This window comes from Bubalus bubalis, chromosome 3 (genome assembly GCF_019923935.1).
Source record: "Bubalus bubalis isolate 160015118507 breed Murrah chromosome 3, NDDB_SH_1, whole genome shotgun sequence".
Lineage (NCBI taxonomy): Eukaryota > Metazoa > Chordata > Mammalia > Artiodactyla > Bovidae > Bubalus > Bubalus bubalis.
The window spans coordinates 169,806,576-169,821,139 of record NC_059159.1 but is presented as its reverse complement, the minus strand read 5'-3'; positions in this window follow the sequence as shown (position 1 = coordinate 169,821,139).

The window sequence follows — 14,564 nt, the reverse complement described above, 5'->3', positions numbered from 1 at the left end:
CATAGCCTTGACTAGACGGACCTTTGTTGGCAAAGTAATGTCTCTGCTTTTGAATATGCTATCTAGGTTGGTCATAACTTTCCTTCCAAGGAGTAAGCGTCTTTTAATTTCATGGCTGCAGTCACCATCTGCAGTGATTTTGGAGCCCAGAAAAATAAAGTCTGCCACTGTTTCCCCATCTATTTCCCATGAACTGATGGGACCGGATGCCATGATCTTCGTTTTCTGAATGTTGAGCTTTAAGCCAACTTTTTCACTCTCCGCTTTCACCTTCATTAAGAGGCTTTTTAGTTCCTCTTCACTTTCTGCCATAAGGGTGGTGTCATCTGCATATCTGAGGTTATTGGTATTTCTCCCGGCAATCTTGATTCCAGCTTGTGCTTCTTCCAGTCCAGTGTTTCTCATGATGTACTCTGCATATAAGTTAAATAAGCAGGGTGACAATATACAGCCTTGACGTACTCCTTTTCCTATTTGGAACCAGTCTGTTGTTCCATGTCCAGTTCTAACTGTTGCTTCCTGACCTGCATACAAATTTCTCAAGAGGCAGATCATGTGGTCTGGTATTCCCATCTCTTTCAGAGTTCTCTACAGTTTCTTGTGATCCACATAGTCAAAGGCTTTGGCATAGTCAAGAAAGCAGAAATAGATGTTTTTCTGGAACTCTCTTGCTTTTTCCATGATCCAGCAGATGTTGGCAATTTGATCTCTGGTTCCTCTGCCTTTTCTAAAACCAGCTTGAACATCTGGAAGTTCATGGTTCATATATTGCTGAAGCCTGGCTTGGAGAATTTTGAGCATTACTTTACTAGTGTGTGAGATGAGTGCAATTGTGTGGTAGTTTGAGCATTCTTTGGCATTGCCTTTCTTTGGGATTGGAATGAAAACTGACCTTTTCCAGTCCTGTGGCCACTGCTGAGTTTTCCAAATTTGCTGGCATATTGAGTGCAGCACTTTCACAGCATCATCTTTCAGGATTTGGAATAGCTCAACTGGAATTCCATCACCTCCACTAGCTTTGTTCATAGTGACGCTTTCTAAGGCCCACTTGACTTCACATTCCAGGATGTCTGGCTCTAGGTCAGTGATCACACCATCGTGATTATCTGGGTCGTGAAGATCTTTTTTGGACAGTTCTTCTGTGTATTCTTGCCATCTCTTCTTAATATCTTCTGCTTCTGTTAGGTCCATACCATTTTTGTCCTTTATCGAGCCCATCTTTGCATGAAATGTTCCTTTGGTATCTCTGATTTTCTTGAAGACATCTCTAGTCTTTCCCATTCTGTTGTTTTCCTCTATTTCTTTGCATTGATCACTGAAGAAGGCTTTCTTATCTCTTCTTGCTATTCTTTGGAACTCTGCATTCAGATGTTTATATCTTTTCTTTTCTCCTTTGCTTTTCACTTCTTTTCACAGCTATTTGTAAGGCTTCCCCAGACAGCCATTTTGCTTTTTTGTATTTCTTTTCCATGGGGATGGTCTTGATCCCTGTCTCCTGTGCAATGTCACGAACCTCATTCCATAGCTCATCAGGCACTCTATCTATCAGATCTAGGCCCTTAAATCTATTTCTCACTTCCACTGTATAATCATAAGGGATTTGATTTAGGTCATACTTGAATGGTCTAGTGGTTTTGCCTACTTTCTTCAATTTCAGTCTGAATTTGGCAATAAGGAGTTCATGGTCTGAGCCACAGTCAGCTCCTGGTCTTGTTTTTGCTGACTGTATAAAGCTTCTCCATCTTCGGCTACAAAGAATATAATCAATCTGATTTCAGTGTTGACCATCTGGTGATGTCCATGTATAGAGTCTTCTCTTGTGTTGTTGGAAGAGGGTGTTTGTTATGAACAGTGTATTTTCTTGGCAAAACTCTATTAGTCTTTGCCCTGCTTCATTCCGTATTCCAAGGCCAAATTTGCCTGTTACTCCTGGTGTTTCTTGACTTCCTACTTTGCATTCCAGTCCCCTATAATGAAAAGGGCATCTTTTTTGGGTGTTAGTTCTAAAAGGTCTTGTAGGTCTTCATAGAACCATTCAATTTCAGCTTCTTCAGCATTACTGGTTGGGGCATAGACTTGGATTACTGTGATATTGAATGGTTTGCCTTGGAAATGAACAGAGATCATTCTGTAGTTTTTGAGATTGCATCCAAGTACTGCATTTTGGACTCTTTTGTTGACCATGATGGCTACTCCATTTCTTCTGAGGGATTCCTGCCCGCAGTAGTAGATATAATGGTCATCTGAGTTAAATTCACCCATTCCAGTTCATTTCAGTTCACTGATTCCTAGAATGTTGACATTTACTCTTGCCATCTCTTGTTTGACCACTTCCAATTTGCCTTGATTCATGGACCTGACATTCCAGGTTCCTATGCAATATTGCTCTTTACAGCATCGGACCTTGTTTCTACCACCAGTTACATCCACAGCTGGGTATTTTTTTTGCTTTGGCTCCATCCCTTCATTCTTTCTGGAGTTATTTCTCCACTGATCTCCAGTAGCATATTGGGCACCTACTGACCTGGGGAGTTTCTCTTTCAGTATCCTATCATTTTGCCTTTTCATACTGTTCATGGGGTTCTCAAGGCAAGAATACTGAAGTGGTTTGCCATTCCCTTCTCCAGTGGACTACATTCTGTCAGATCTCTCCACCATGATCCGCCCATCTTGGGTTGCCCCACGGGCATGGCTTTGTTTCATTGAGTTAGACAAGGCTGTGGTCCTAGTGTGATTAGATTGACTAGTTTTCTGTGAGTATGGTTTCAGTGTGTCTGCCCTCTGATGCCCTCTTGCAACACCTACCATCTTACTTGAGTTTCTCTTACTTTGGGCGTGGGGTATCTCTTCACGGCTGCTCCAGCAAAGCGCAGCCAATGCTCCTTACCTTGGACAAGGGGTATCTCCTCACTGCCACCCTTCCTGACCTTCAACGTGGGATAGCTCCTCTAGGCCCTCCTGTGCCCGTGCAGCCACGGCATGGGGTTGGTCCTCACGGCCACAGCCCCTGGCCTTGGACGTGGGGTAACTCCTCTCATCGCAGCCCCTGATCTTGGATGCGGGGTATCTCCTCTCGGCAGCCCCCACTGACCTCAGACGTGGGGCAGCTCCTCTCAGCAGTTCCTGTGCCGTCGCAATCTGGCAGTCTCGGCCGCTGCCCCTGACCTCGGACGTAGGGTAACTCCTCTTGGCCACCGCCCTTCAGCCTTGGGGTCCTCCTGGCTTCTGCCCCTGACCTCAGATGTGGGGTAGCTCCTCTTGGCAGCGCTTAGCGTGCCCGTCACAGATGCCTGCGCTTTAGTGTGCCATAACCCCAAATATACATTGTGCACCTACTATGAACAGAGCTTTGTGTTTCCAAATCTATCTTCTTCTGTTACACTAGATGTAGGCAACTCTCCTTATGTTGCCCCTGGGATGATTCATTTTGGGGTTTGAGACTTACTCTTAAAAAGTATCCTTGAAGCCATTTCATTTTCCATTGTTTGATTTATTTATGAGCTTATTTATTTAAAAATATGAGATCAATAAAATATTGTGATTATCAGTAGCCTTTATAATTTTTGCAGCCATATAATTCTTTCCCCAAAGCCAAATTCAGCCACGTCACTCCCTTCAATTGTCTTTGCCCTTAGAATAAATTTCGAACCCATTATATGGCTTCATCTTATAGCTCCCTTCTACCCTCTGAGCTTCTTAATTTATTTCACAGCACACCACTGGCGCTCCCCACACTGAATTTCTGTCTCACCTCTAGCCCTTCCTGGCATCTCCCCCAGTCCCACTCTCCATCCAGTCTGCTTTGCTCTCGTCAGCGCTTCCAGCTTTCAGTTTACAAGTCACCTCCTCAGGAACACGGTGTCCGATCTCACCTCCACCCAGCTGTATCAGATGCCCTTCTGGGCTCCCTTGTCTGCCTTTCCTTTTCCATCACTGGGTATGAACACTGTGTTACAATGAATGGATTGCATAGCACAAAAGGTTAGGAATCACATCTGCTCTGCTATGCTCTTGAGTTCCTGAAACTAAGTAAATATATTAAACCTTTCTTTTACCTTGGGTTGTAAGGAATGCTTTCCAAGTTTGTGCTTTGTTTTTCCAGCTGTCTTTGCTCTTAGTTTTTGGTGTTTTTTTTTTTTTTTTTTTGGTGGGGCTGGGGGTAGGCAGACAAGAGCTAAGCATTTTCCTTCTATCTTCTGGCTCTCTTTAGAACACCAATGTCTACCAGGAGATGATGTACGTATTTGCTAAAAGGGCTTCATTTTTCACATCTCCTCTTTAAAAACAAAACAAAACAAAAACAACTTTTTATTTTGTATTGGGGGTACTGTGCTGTGCTTAGCTGTGTTCGACTCTTTGCTGTCCAATGAACTGTAGTCCGCCAAGTTCCTTTTTCCATGGGATTTTCCAGGCAAGAATACTGGAGTGGGTTGTTATTTCCTTCTCCAGGTTGCCAAACCGAGACTTAATTTAGGTACAGTTTCAGGTCCCTGGGAAGTGGAATTTTAAACCAGTCAGGACTCACCTTATCAGTACCAATTAAGTCATCTCCCAGAAAGACCCCTGCCATCCACTAAAGGAAACTAACTTTGCAACAACAAACCTGCTTTTTTTTGCCTAATGTAACTTTCTTATTCCTATTCATTTCTGCCTGTTGAAGACTCTCATTTTGTACAACTCCTAGGAGTTCCTTTCTGTTAGATTAGATGCTGCCCAATTTGAACAGATTTTTTGCACAAATACACTCTTAAACATTTAAATATGCATTCCTTTTCCTCAACACTTCTGGTGACAGAAGAGGGGACGAAAGGAGGCCCTGACAGCCCCCAGAAGCAAGGAGCAACACGGCGCAAGCACCTTGGGGCTCCTTGAGCTCGCTGCATCCCGGCTGCTTCTCCCCTGCCTCTGGATGTGGTGGGTTAAGTTCCTCGTGGATGCTGGACCCTGGGCCCATAGCTTTTCCCTTAGGAGCTTTCAGACTTTCTTGAAACACTGCATTTTCTGGATTGAGTCCGGAAATGGGCCAGACCAGGTCCCACATAAAAACTGGACCGGGTCCGGCGCTACAGTGGTTTTGACTTAAAACCTGGACTGAGTCCAGGGTCAGAGTGGTCCCAGCTTAGAAACCGGACTGGGTTTAGAGTGGGACGGGGTCAGGGGTCAGCTTGGGTTGGCAGAAAACAGAACTAGTTGACATTCACCTGAAACTATCACAGCAGGGTTTGTTAATTGACTTCTCCGAGTACAAAACAGGGGCCGTACAGGTGGTGCTAGTGGTGAAGAACCTGCCTGCAAATGCAGGACATGAGGGACGTGGGTTCCTCTCTGGGTCGGGAAGATTCCCTGCAGGAGGGCATAGCAGCCCACTCCAGTATTCTTGCCTGGAGGATCCCATGGACAGAGGAGCCTGGCGGCCTACAGTCCATAGGGTCCCAAAGAGTTGGACAAGACTGAAGGGACTTCCCATGCACGCATGTGTGCACAATACAAAATATAAAGTTAAAAAAAAAAAGAACTAGGTCTGGGTTCAGATGCGGTCTGACTTAAGCTGTACTAGGTCCAGTGTAAGGTCTTAGTGAATAAAATTTTAAGACTGAAAAAGTTAGATTAGCTTTACCGAAGTTAATCTTGAATTTCAATGGCCCCAGTGAGAAACTATTTTTTTCCCTAAGATTTTTTGTTCTGTTTTGTTTTTGTTTTTGGGCTGTGCTGGGTCTTAATTGCAGTGTCTAGGGATCTAGTTTCCCGACCAATGATCTGACGCAGGCCCTCCTGCATTTGGAGCTTGGAGTACTTAACCTTTGGACCGCCAGCAAAGTCCTAGAAGTGAAAAACGTTTACTGTCTTAGACTAGCTTATTTGTTTATAAGGGGCTGGAGAGGAAAGAGGGTCTCAGTTAGGCACTCCCCATAGAGTAGAGGGGAAAATTATGCTTCCTCCTGCACAGTTTCTAGGGACCAGAATGAGACCCACTGGGCACTCCAATCACTGCAGAGCCTGCAGACCACATCTTGGGAAAACTGGCAGAAGCTGGCAAAGGGTGAGAATTCTCACCTGTCAGTTCTGCCAGATCCCTATCTGTGGGGCCTGGTCTAGAGAAGTATAATTGTATACTGTCCCTTCCTTTCCAGATTTAAAATGACAGGGGAAAACAAACAAACAAACAACTCTAGGAATTAGATCTCTGCATTTCGGCTTGTGACTTTGCTCTCAGGTAACCAGTGGTTGGCTCTCCTTTCTCTCCCAGGGTTGGCTTTTGCCTTCTTATTTGTCTTATTTTGTGTCCTGAGAACTTGGCTTGGTAACTACCATATTGGAGGGGCCACCAAAATATGGCTGGACAGAAATGTGGGTTGCACTCCACTTGCAGCTAGGATCCTATGAACTGTTGCCAGCTCTCAAGGAAATTGTCTACGTCTGTTTTTCTTTTGGTTATCTTTGTAGGCAGTGCTGGATCTTGAGAGGGTAGTATGTTTTGTACCTTGTCTGTCAATGTCTTTCATGCCCATGGGTTGTTTCATCCTGCCGGGAATGCTTGCTGTTTGTCCCTGAAACATGACAAGATATTTAAAAGGATTTTTTTCTTTTTTTTAGTACCTCTATGGTCATAAGTTGGACAAACTGAAAGCTGATATTCACAACCTAATAGGAATTTTTTGTAGGCCTTTTCTCCTAAGCTAGAATGAAACTCTGTTCCCAGAGGGAAAGGGGGGAAAAAAAAATTCTGAAGCTTTTGTGAATGTATTTGCTAAGTCATTCCAAAGGCACACAGCTCTAAACCTAGAACACTAGAATCTTCTAATTTCCATCTTAGTTGAAGATCTTCCTGATAGAAAGCAGTGAATTGGAGATAACGTGGTTCATTAGATGTGTCCGCCTCTTGACATTTGGGTTGTGATTCAATTCTTTGAGGAATTAAAACAATCATCATTGTCTTATAAATCAAGTTTTTGTTGTTGTTGTTGTGATTTGAGATGGCATTTTTAAAATTTATTTTTATTTATTTATTTATTTTAATTGGAGACTAATTACAACATTGTAGTGGTTTTGCCATACATTGACATGACAAGAACGGAAATGTGGCTCTAGAAACAATTCAGAGTCCACCTATCCTTTTTACCAACCCCCAAATTCCGTTTTTCATGTCAAAAAGCTTGCAGATCTCATAAGAGATGTGGACTTAGACAAGAAAAATCCTTCGAGTTAACCCTTGCATTCTTTCTAGATACTTTTAAAGATGCTGGTCTGCTCCAACAACCAATGTAATTCTTATCAGTAAAAGCAAAAATTGAAAAGGAAAGGCGATTTTGAAAACTAGGCCTATGAAAGATCTTTAAAATGTCTAACTAAGCTTAACTTATATGCAGAGAACATCATGAGAAATGCTGGGCTGGAGGAAGCACAAGCTGGGATCAAGATTGCCGGGAGAAATATCAATAACCTCAGATATGCACATGACTCCACTCTTATGACAGAAAGTGAAGAAGAACTAAAGAGCCTCTTGATGAAAGTGAAAGAGGAGAGTGAAAAAGTTGGGTTAAAGCTCAACATTCAGAAAACTAAGATCATGGCATCCAATCCCATCACTTCATGGCAAATAGATAGGAAAACAGTGGAAACAGTGGCTGACTTTATTTTTTGGGGCTCCAAAATCACCGCAGATGGTGATTGCAGCCATGAAATTAAAAGACACTTACTCCTTGGAATGGAGAAGGCAATGGCACCCCCAATCCAGTACTCTTGCCTGGAAAATCCCATGGACGGAGGAGCCTGGTAGTCTGCAGTCCTTGGGGTCACTAAGAGTCGGACACGACTGAGCGACTTCACTTTCTCTTTTCACTTTCATGCATTGGAGAAGGAAATGGCGACCCACTCCAGTGTTCTTGCCTGGAGAATCCCAGGGACAGGGAAGCCTGGTAGGCTGCCGTCTATGGGGGTCACACAGAGTTGGACAGGACTGAAGTGACTTAGCATAGCATACTCCTTGGAAGGAAAGTTATGACCAACCTAGACAGCATATTAAAAAGCAGAGACATTACTTTGCCAACAAAGGTCCATCTAGTTAAGGCTATGTTTTTTTTTTCTTTTTTTTTAAATTTAAATTTATTTATTTTAATTAGAGGCTAATTACTTTACAATATTGTATTGGTTTTGCCATACATCAACATGAATCTGCCATGGTTTTTCCAGTAGTCATGTATGATGTGAGAGCTGGACTATAAAGAAAGCTAAGCGCAGAAGAGTTAATGCTTTTAAACTGTGATGTTGGGAGAAGACTGTTGAGAGTCTCTTGGACTGCAAGGAAATCCAACCAGTTCATCCTAAAGGAGATCAGTCCTGGGTGTTCATTGGAAGGACTGATGTTGAAACTGAAACTCCAATACTTTGGCTACCTGATGCGAAGAGCTGACTCATTTGAAAAGACCCTGAAGCTGGGAAAGATTGAGGGCGGGAGAAGTGGACGACAGAGGATGAGATGGTTGGATGGCATCACCAACCCAATGGACAGGAGTTTGGGTAAACTCCAGGAGTTGGTGATGGACAGGGAGGCCTGGCATGCTGTGGTTCATGGGGTTGCAAAGAGTTGGACACAACTGAGCAACTAAACTGAACTGAACTGAACTGAAGCTTAACTTATATTCCACCTGCCAGAAACACAATTTGGATCCAACTATTCTTTTATAAACAACTGAGTTTTGCATTATTTATTGTACCTAATAGCTGAATGTTTAAAGCAAACCTATAATATCTCTGTTGGCATCTGTTTATATCTTTATGTATATTTGAGAATCTGCCTGCAATGTAGGAGGCCTGGGTTCAGTCCTTGGGTTGGGAAGATCTCCTGGAGAAGGGAATGGCTACCCACTCCAGAATTCTTCATGGAAAATTCCTTGAACAGAGGAGCCTGGCAAGCTGCAGTCCATGGAGACTGACAGGTGGATTATTTACCATCAGAACTACCAGGATAGCCCATAAGTAAGATAAAAGTTTATAAGTAAACTTTTCAACAATAATTATGCTTTATGTTATGTCTACTTAAAAATGGTTTACAAAATCTTTTGAAAGCTTGAAATCTTAAATTTACACTGAAATAAGTGACCAGTGGAGAAGGCAATGGCAACCCACTACCCGTACTCTTGTTTGGAAAATCCCGTGGATGGAGGAGCCTGGTAGGCTGCAGTCCATGGGGTCGCTAAGAGTCAGACACGGCTGAGCGACTTCACTTTCACTTTTCACTTTCATGCATTGGAGAAGACAATGGCAACCCACTCCAGTGTTCTTGCCTGGAGAATCCCAGGGACGGGAGAGCCTGGTGGCTCTATGGGGTCTATGGGGTCGCACAGAGTCGGACACGACTGAAGTGGCTTAGTAGCAAGTGACCAGTGGGTCAGAAGCTCATGTAACAACCTGGTTTTTGACATTGACATCTGAAATAGAAGGTAGTCTTGTGGGGCTAAGCTCTTACCATATGGAATCTAATGCTATCTCCAAGCAGATAGTGTCAGAATAGAGTTGAATTGCAGGACACTTAACTAGTGTTAGATAATTACTTGGTGGCATAGAGGGAAAAACCCACATAATGGTATTGGAGTCAGAATATTATGACTTATTCGAAATTGATGAGAATTGTAGGGTAACTATACTTGTCTTTTTGAGTCTGCAGTAGAGAAAAACTACCTCACACTGACTTAAACCACCCCTAGAGTCCCTTTATGGACCCAAAAGAAAGGTCAAACACTGTCAAGAAAGAGAAAGCCAAGTCAAGCAGTGTATCTTACTCCTGATGAATGCAGGGATGCAGAGCCGACTCAAGTCACTGGGGTATTTCTTATATTCTTTCTGTCCAAATACTCTCTTAAGACCCCTTCATGGATCATAGCCTTGTCATGGTGAAAGGACTTGCATAACTATATGAAACTATGAGTCATGCTGTGCAGGGCCATCCAAGACAGACGAGTCATAGTGAAGAGTTCTGATAGAACATGGTCCATTGCAGGAGGCACTGGCAACCCACTCCAGTATTCTTGCCTAGAGAATCCCATGAACAGTATGAAAAGGCAAAAAGATAGGACATCAGAAGATGAACCCCTCTGCCCCTGCCAAAGGTCGGAAGGTGTACAGTATGCTACTGGGATATGATGGTTAGATAGCATCACCAACTCAATGGACATGAGTTTGAGCAAAGTCCAGTAGAAAGTGGAGGACAGAGGAGCCTGGTGTGCTAGAGTCCATGGGGTCTGAAAGAGTCAGACAAGACTTGGTCACTTACTGAACAACAACAGCTCTCTTGAGACAGCTTCAGGTACAAATCAAATGCACCAATGATAAGCACACTGGACTGGGATTCAGGAATCTCATACTTGCTCTACAGCTTTGGGCTTCTCTTTGAGTGTCTCTTGGGTCTTGATTTTAATCCAAATCAGATGAGTTTGACAGTAAGACACTAAGACACTATCTATAGTCCTTTCTATCTCTGACATGCTATTGCCTTAGGTTTTCAATGGTGCATCTGCCTGGGGAAGGGCATCTGTGTCCTTCTATAGCTGACGGGCCCCTCCTTCTCTGCCCACATCCCTCAGGACCGTACCTCATCTTGGCCTCCCAAAGTGGTATCAGGCAGCCAGACAATCTCATTTACTCACAATTATTTCCGTCACCAGGACCCAGTATATCCAATGGCAATTTACCACACATCGTTAATATGTTTGTTATATTTTGTTGGCAGAATATGAAAGTTCATCAGTAAGCCCGCACACAGGGAAAGCATATTGAAATGAGCATTATGGATCTGTCAGGCTGGAGTTTATGGCCTTTTCTCAGTACTACACTGTAAGTAAAACAAGCCCTGATTGAGTCAGCAGCCTCCTGGGTACTCATTTGCCAAAGTGTAGGGAATTTTAATGCTAAGTTTATCTTCCTGCATTAGGCAGGCAGGGTGAGAGTGGGGTGTTGGGCAGATTGCTTCAGCTTAGGGGTATTATAGACCAGCCTGCAAGTTCAACAGACACCAGGAGGGAAGCTTTCAGGAGATGTAGTACCCTGGAGTTTTAAAGCTCAGTTTGCAAATACTCCTTTTAAAACCGATGCATTGAAATGCAATGGAAAAGAGAGAGGGGGAAAAAAAATCACTGAGGAATGGCACTGAAAAAAGCAATAAAGAATAAAGGAGGAGAGTGATTTATTAAAATCCCAGATACTGAGCATGATGGATGCAAAAATCCTTATACCTTTTCTCCTTTGCAGGCAACTTCCAGGAGGGGTCCAGCCTCCCTCACCAGGGAATTGCACTCTCCAAAAAGAACTTTGTAGATGCCAGGGCTGTCTAAAGGGGTTTTCAGAAGCTTTGTAAGTCCAAATTAATGCACTGGGAAATGAGTTTTGGAAACAAGATTTCCATTTCTTCTCTTTGGCAAAGGATGGGATGCATGAGATGAGGGGAGCACATTTCCAGCTATGGTGAGAGATCTGCTTCACTGATTTGAGGAGGGTCAGAAATTTTTCAGCAGGCAGTTCACAGAGGTGGCCCTGATTCAGGCTCAGGTGTCATTAGTATTAACAGATTGTTATCTCATGGCAGCAAAGTCAATCACTATCTTTTTTTTTTTCTCCTCAGCAGGAAGGCTTATCCATTGCTTTTTCCTTGAGCAGCTACTTGGCATTCTATGAGTCAGAATCTGTTTCTCATTCCAGTAGCGTGCAGCTGTGGGTCACCTGGCTAATGCTGGGGCCATTCCACATTCCAGAGGCGTGGAGCTCTGGTCATTTGGCATTCCAGAGGCATTCTGAAGCCGCAGGTCATTCATTATGCCAAGGTTAGTTTGTCGGCCTGTAGAGCCAAGAGCCTTATTCTGTGCTGGTTGAGATTGGAAATTGCAAGAAAGATGTAACTCCTCTGGTGTCAGAAGCATGGAGATGGAGAGAAAGAGCAAATAAAAACTGCGAAGAATTCTCAAGTAGTTCTTAGATAGGATGACGGGGACATGTTGTACACCTAAGGTCAGAGATGGGACTTTTTTGAGAAGAGAGAGCAAATACAAATCAGATAACAAGTGTATTTCTCTGACTTTCTTAATCAAATGAGAAGCAAGACATAGCTATAAGGTATACCAGTTCTAGAGTCACTCAAAATTGGGTTCAAATCCTGGCTCTGTTCCTTATTAACTGTATGATTTTGAGTGATTTATTTATCCTCTTTTAACACCAGTTAATCATCTGTAAAATTGGGACAATAAAATAACCGACCATTTTAAGATGACATAAAACCCTCTATACTGGTTAACACAGTCCATGCCGCCAAGAAAATACTCTATAGATTTTTTATTATTGTGATGATGATGATGATGCTTGGAAGATTCTTGAATTGCAAAGATGAAAGTTGTAAACCCATCTAACATGATTGAAAGTGGAGTGATGCCTGTCAAGGGCCACTATCAAGTCTCTTTCAGACCCTCAAGGACTGCAAAATTATTGAAGACAGCAGGTCTGTTTCTCTAAAAAAAACATATCCTATAGAAGTTCCACCAGCCCAGATACACATGTGGTTTGCTAAGTGGCTTCAGTCGTGTCTGACTCTTTGCAACCCCATGGACTCTTTGCAGCCCCCCCGGGCTCCTTTGCCCATGGAAAACTCCAGGCAAGAGTACTGGAGTGGGTTGCCATTACCTTCTCCAGGGGGGATCTTCCTGACCCAGGGCTTGAACCCATGTCTCTTATGTCTCCTGAATTGGCAGGTGAGTTTTTTTTACCACTAGTGCCACCTGGGAAGCCCCAGACCATCCCCTTTGCCTGCACATTGCCTTTTGAAACTCAATAAAAGACTCAAACCCCCCTTTCAGGGCCAACCCCACTCTAGGTGTCTGGACCTTTTCCTCTCTTGAAAAGGGAGTAAAAGCTCTCTTTTTTTCTCTTGCTAATATTTCTGTGAATTGTTTTACAACCAAAGTCAGCTCACCTAACACAGATAATAATACTTTTCTTAATATATTACTGAGGGTTTCACTGGTGTTTCAGACCAGGTAAAGAATTTGACTGCAATGCAGGAGATCCAGTTTCGATCTCTGGGTTGGGAAGATCCCCTGGAGTAGGAAATGGCAACCCACTCTGGTATTCTTGCCTAGGAAATCCAATGGACAAAGGAGCCTGGTGTGCTACAGTCCATGGAGACCCAAAGGGTCAGACATGACTTAGAGACTAAACAACAACAAAATCCAGCAGGTCTGGTAGGTGAAACCTGATAAGGAAGAAGATTGATTTTCATGCTAGGAGTATGAACTTTATTCTGCAAAGAATGAACAGGAAAAGATTTTGGTTGGCTTTATATTCTGTTGTTTCTGTTCCTACAGAGGGATGCTATAACAAATCCTCATGGATCCCCCCAGTGAATTGCCAGCTATTGGAGCAGGATATAGAGTATTGCATATCAAGGAGGAGAAGGGGATGACAGAGGATGAGATGGTTAGATGGCATCACCGACTCGATTGACATTGGTTTGAGCAAGCTCCGGGAGTTGGTGATGGACAGGGAAGCCTGGCGTGCTGCAGTTCATGAGGTTGCAAAGAGTCGGACACAACTGAGTGATATCAAGACTATCAACCTAGGACAAGAAATCTGTGAGGTGTTTCATGGGGCAAAAAGGCAAACCAGACTCTGGGTAGGGTGTAGTGTTAGGATACAGGGCCATGACTACAGGGAAGATCGGCATGTGACCTGCTTTTCTGCTGGGAGCCAGAACCTTTGGGACATGCTACTCACAGGGAAGCCCTAATGGTGCATCAGACAGGAAGGTCAGACAGACCGGGGAAGCTTTCTGTGTCACAGGAAGTGGCTGTTGGAGTCTGGAGAACCTACTTCAGAGTGTCAGGAAGTATGGCCTGTGAATGCACTGGGGTGCTTGTTAAAAGTGGATTCCATAATCCTCACCAGGAGCAGATCTCCCTGGAGTAATTCTCAGTCGCCTCTAAGAAATAAAGGTCAGAGTTTCTATCAGATGGTTCTCAAGAGAAACAGCAAATCAAGTTGAAAAGGGATTCTTAGAGAACATCTTGTGATTCTTCTAAACATTTGTTGATTCTGTCCTGATTTTAAGAGCTGAGAACAGAGGCTTTAGGGAAAAACACAAGTTTCTAGCCAGGGCAGACCATGTTTGGTGGGTCTGTAGCTTATAAAGTTTGGAACCCCCCTCCCCACCCTTAAGAAAAGGATACAGAAATAACAAGTACAAACGTAGACACAGAAGTAAATCTTTGTTTAAAATTGAAGCCATAACAATTATAATGCTAATCTGCTGACAATGCTGATGCTGATGTGTATTTCACAAAAGCAAGAAAAACATGATATTTTTTAATAACCTGCATAGCAGACCTCTCTAATATTGTCTATATTTTATCTGTATACTTTTGATATTTTTGTATGATATTTTTATATTATTTTCTATAGAGTAGAAAGTTAATTCAGTTTTATTTCTCCAGTGCTATTTTTTTTAATTGGCATATTGAAAAGTCCATTCATCTTCATTACTTATTATTGAAAATTAGTGTGTAAATATTTAGCATTGATGTCATATT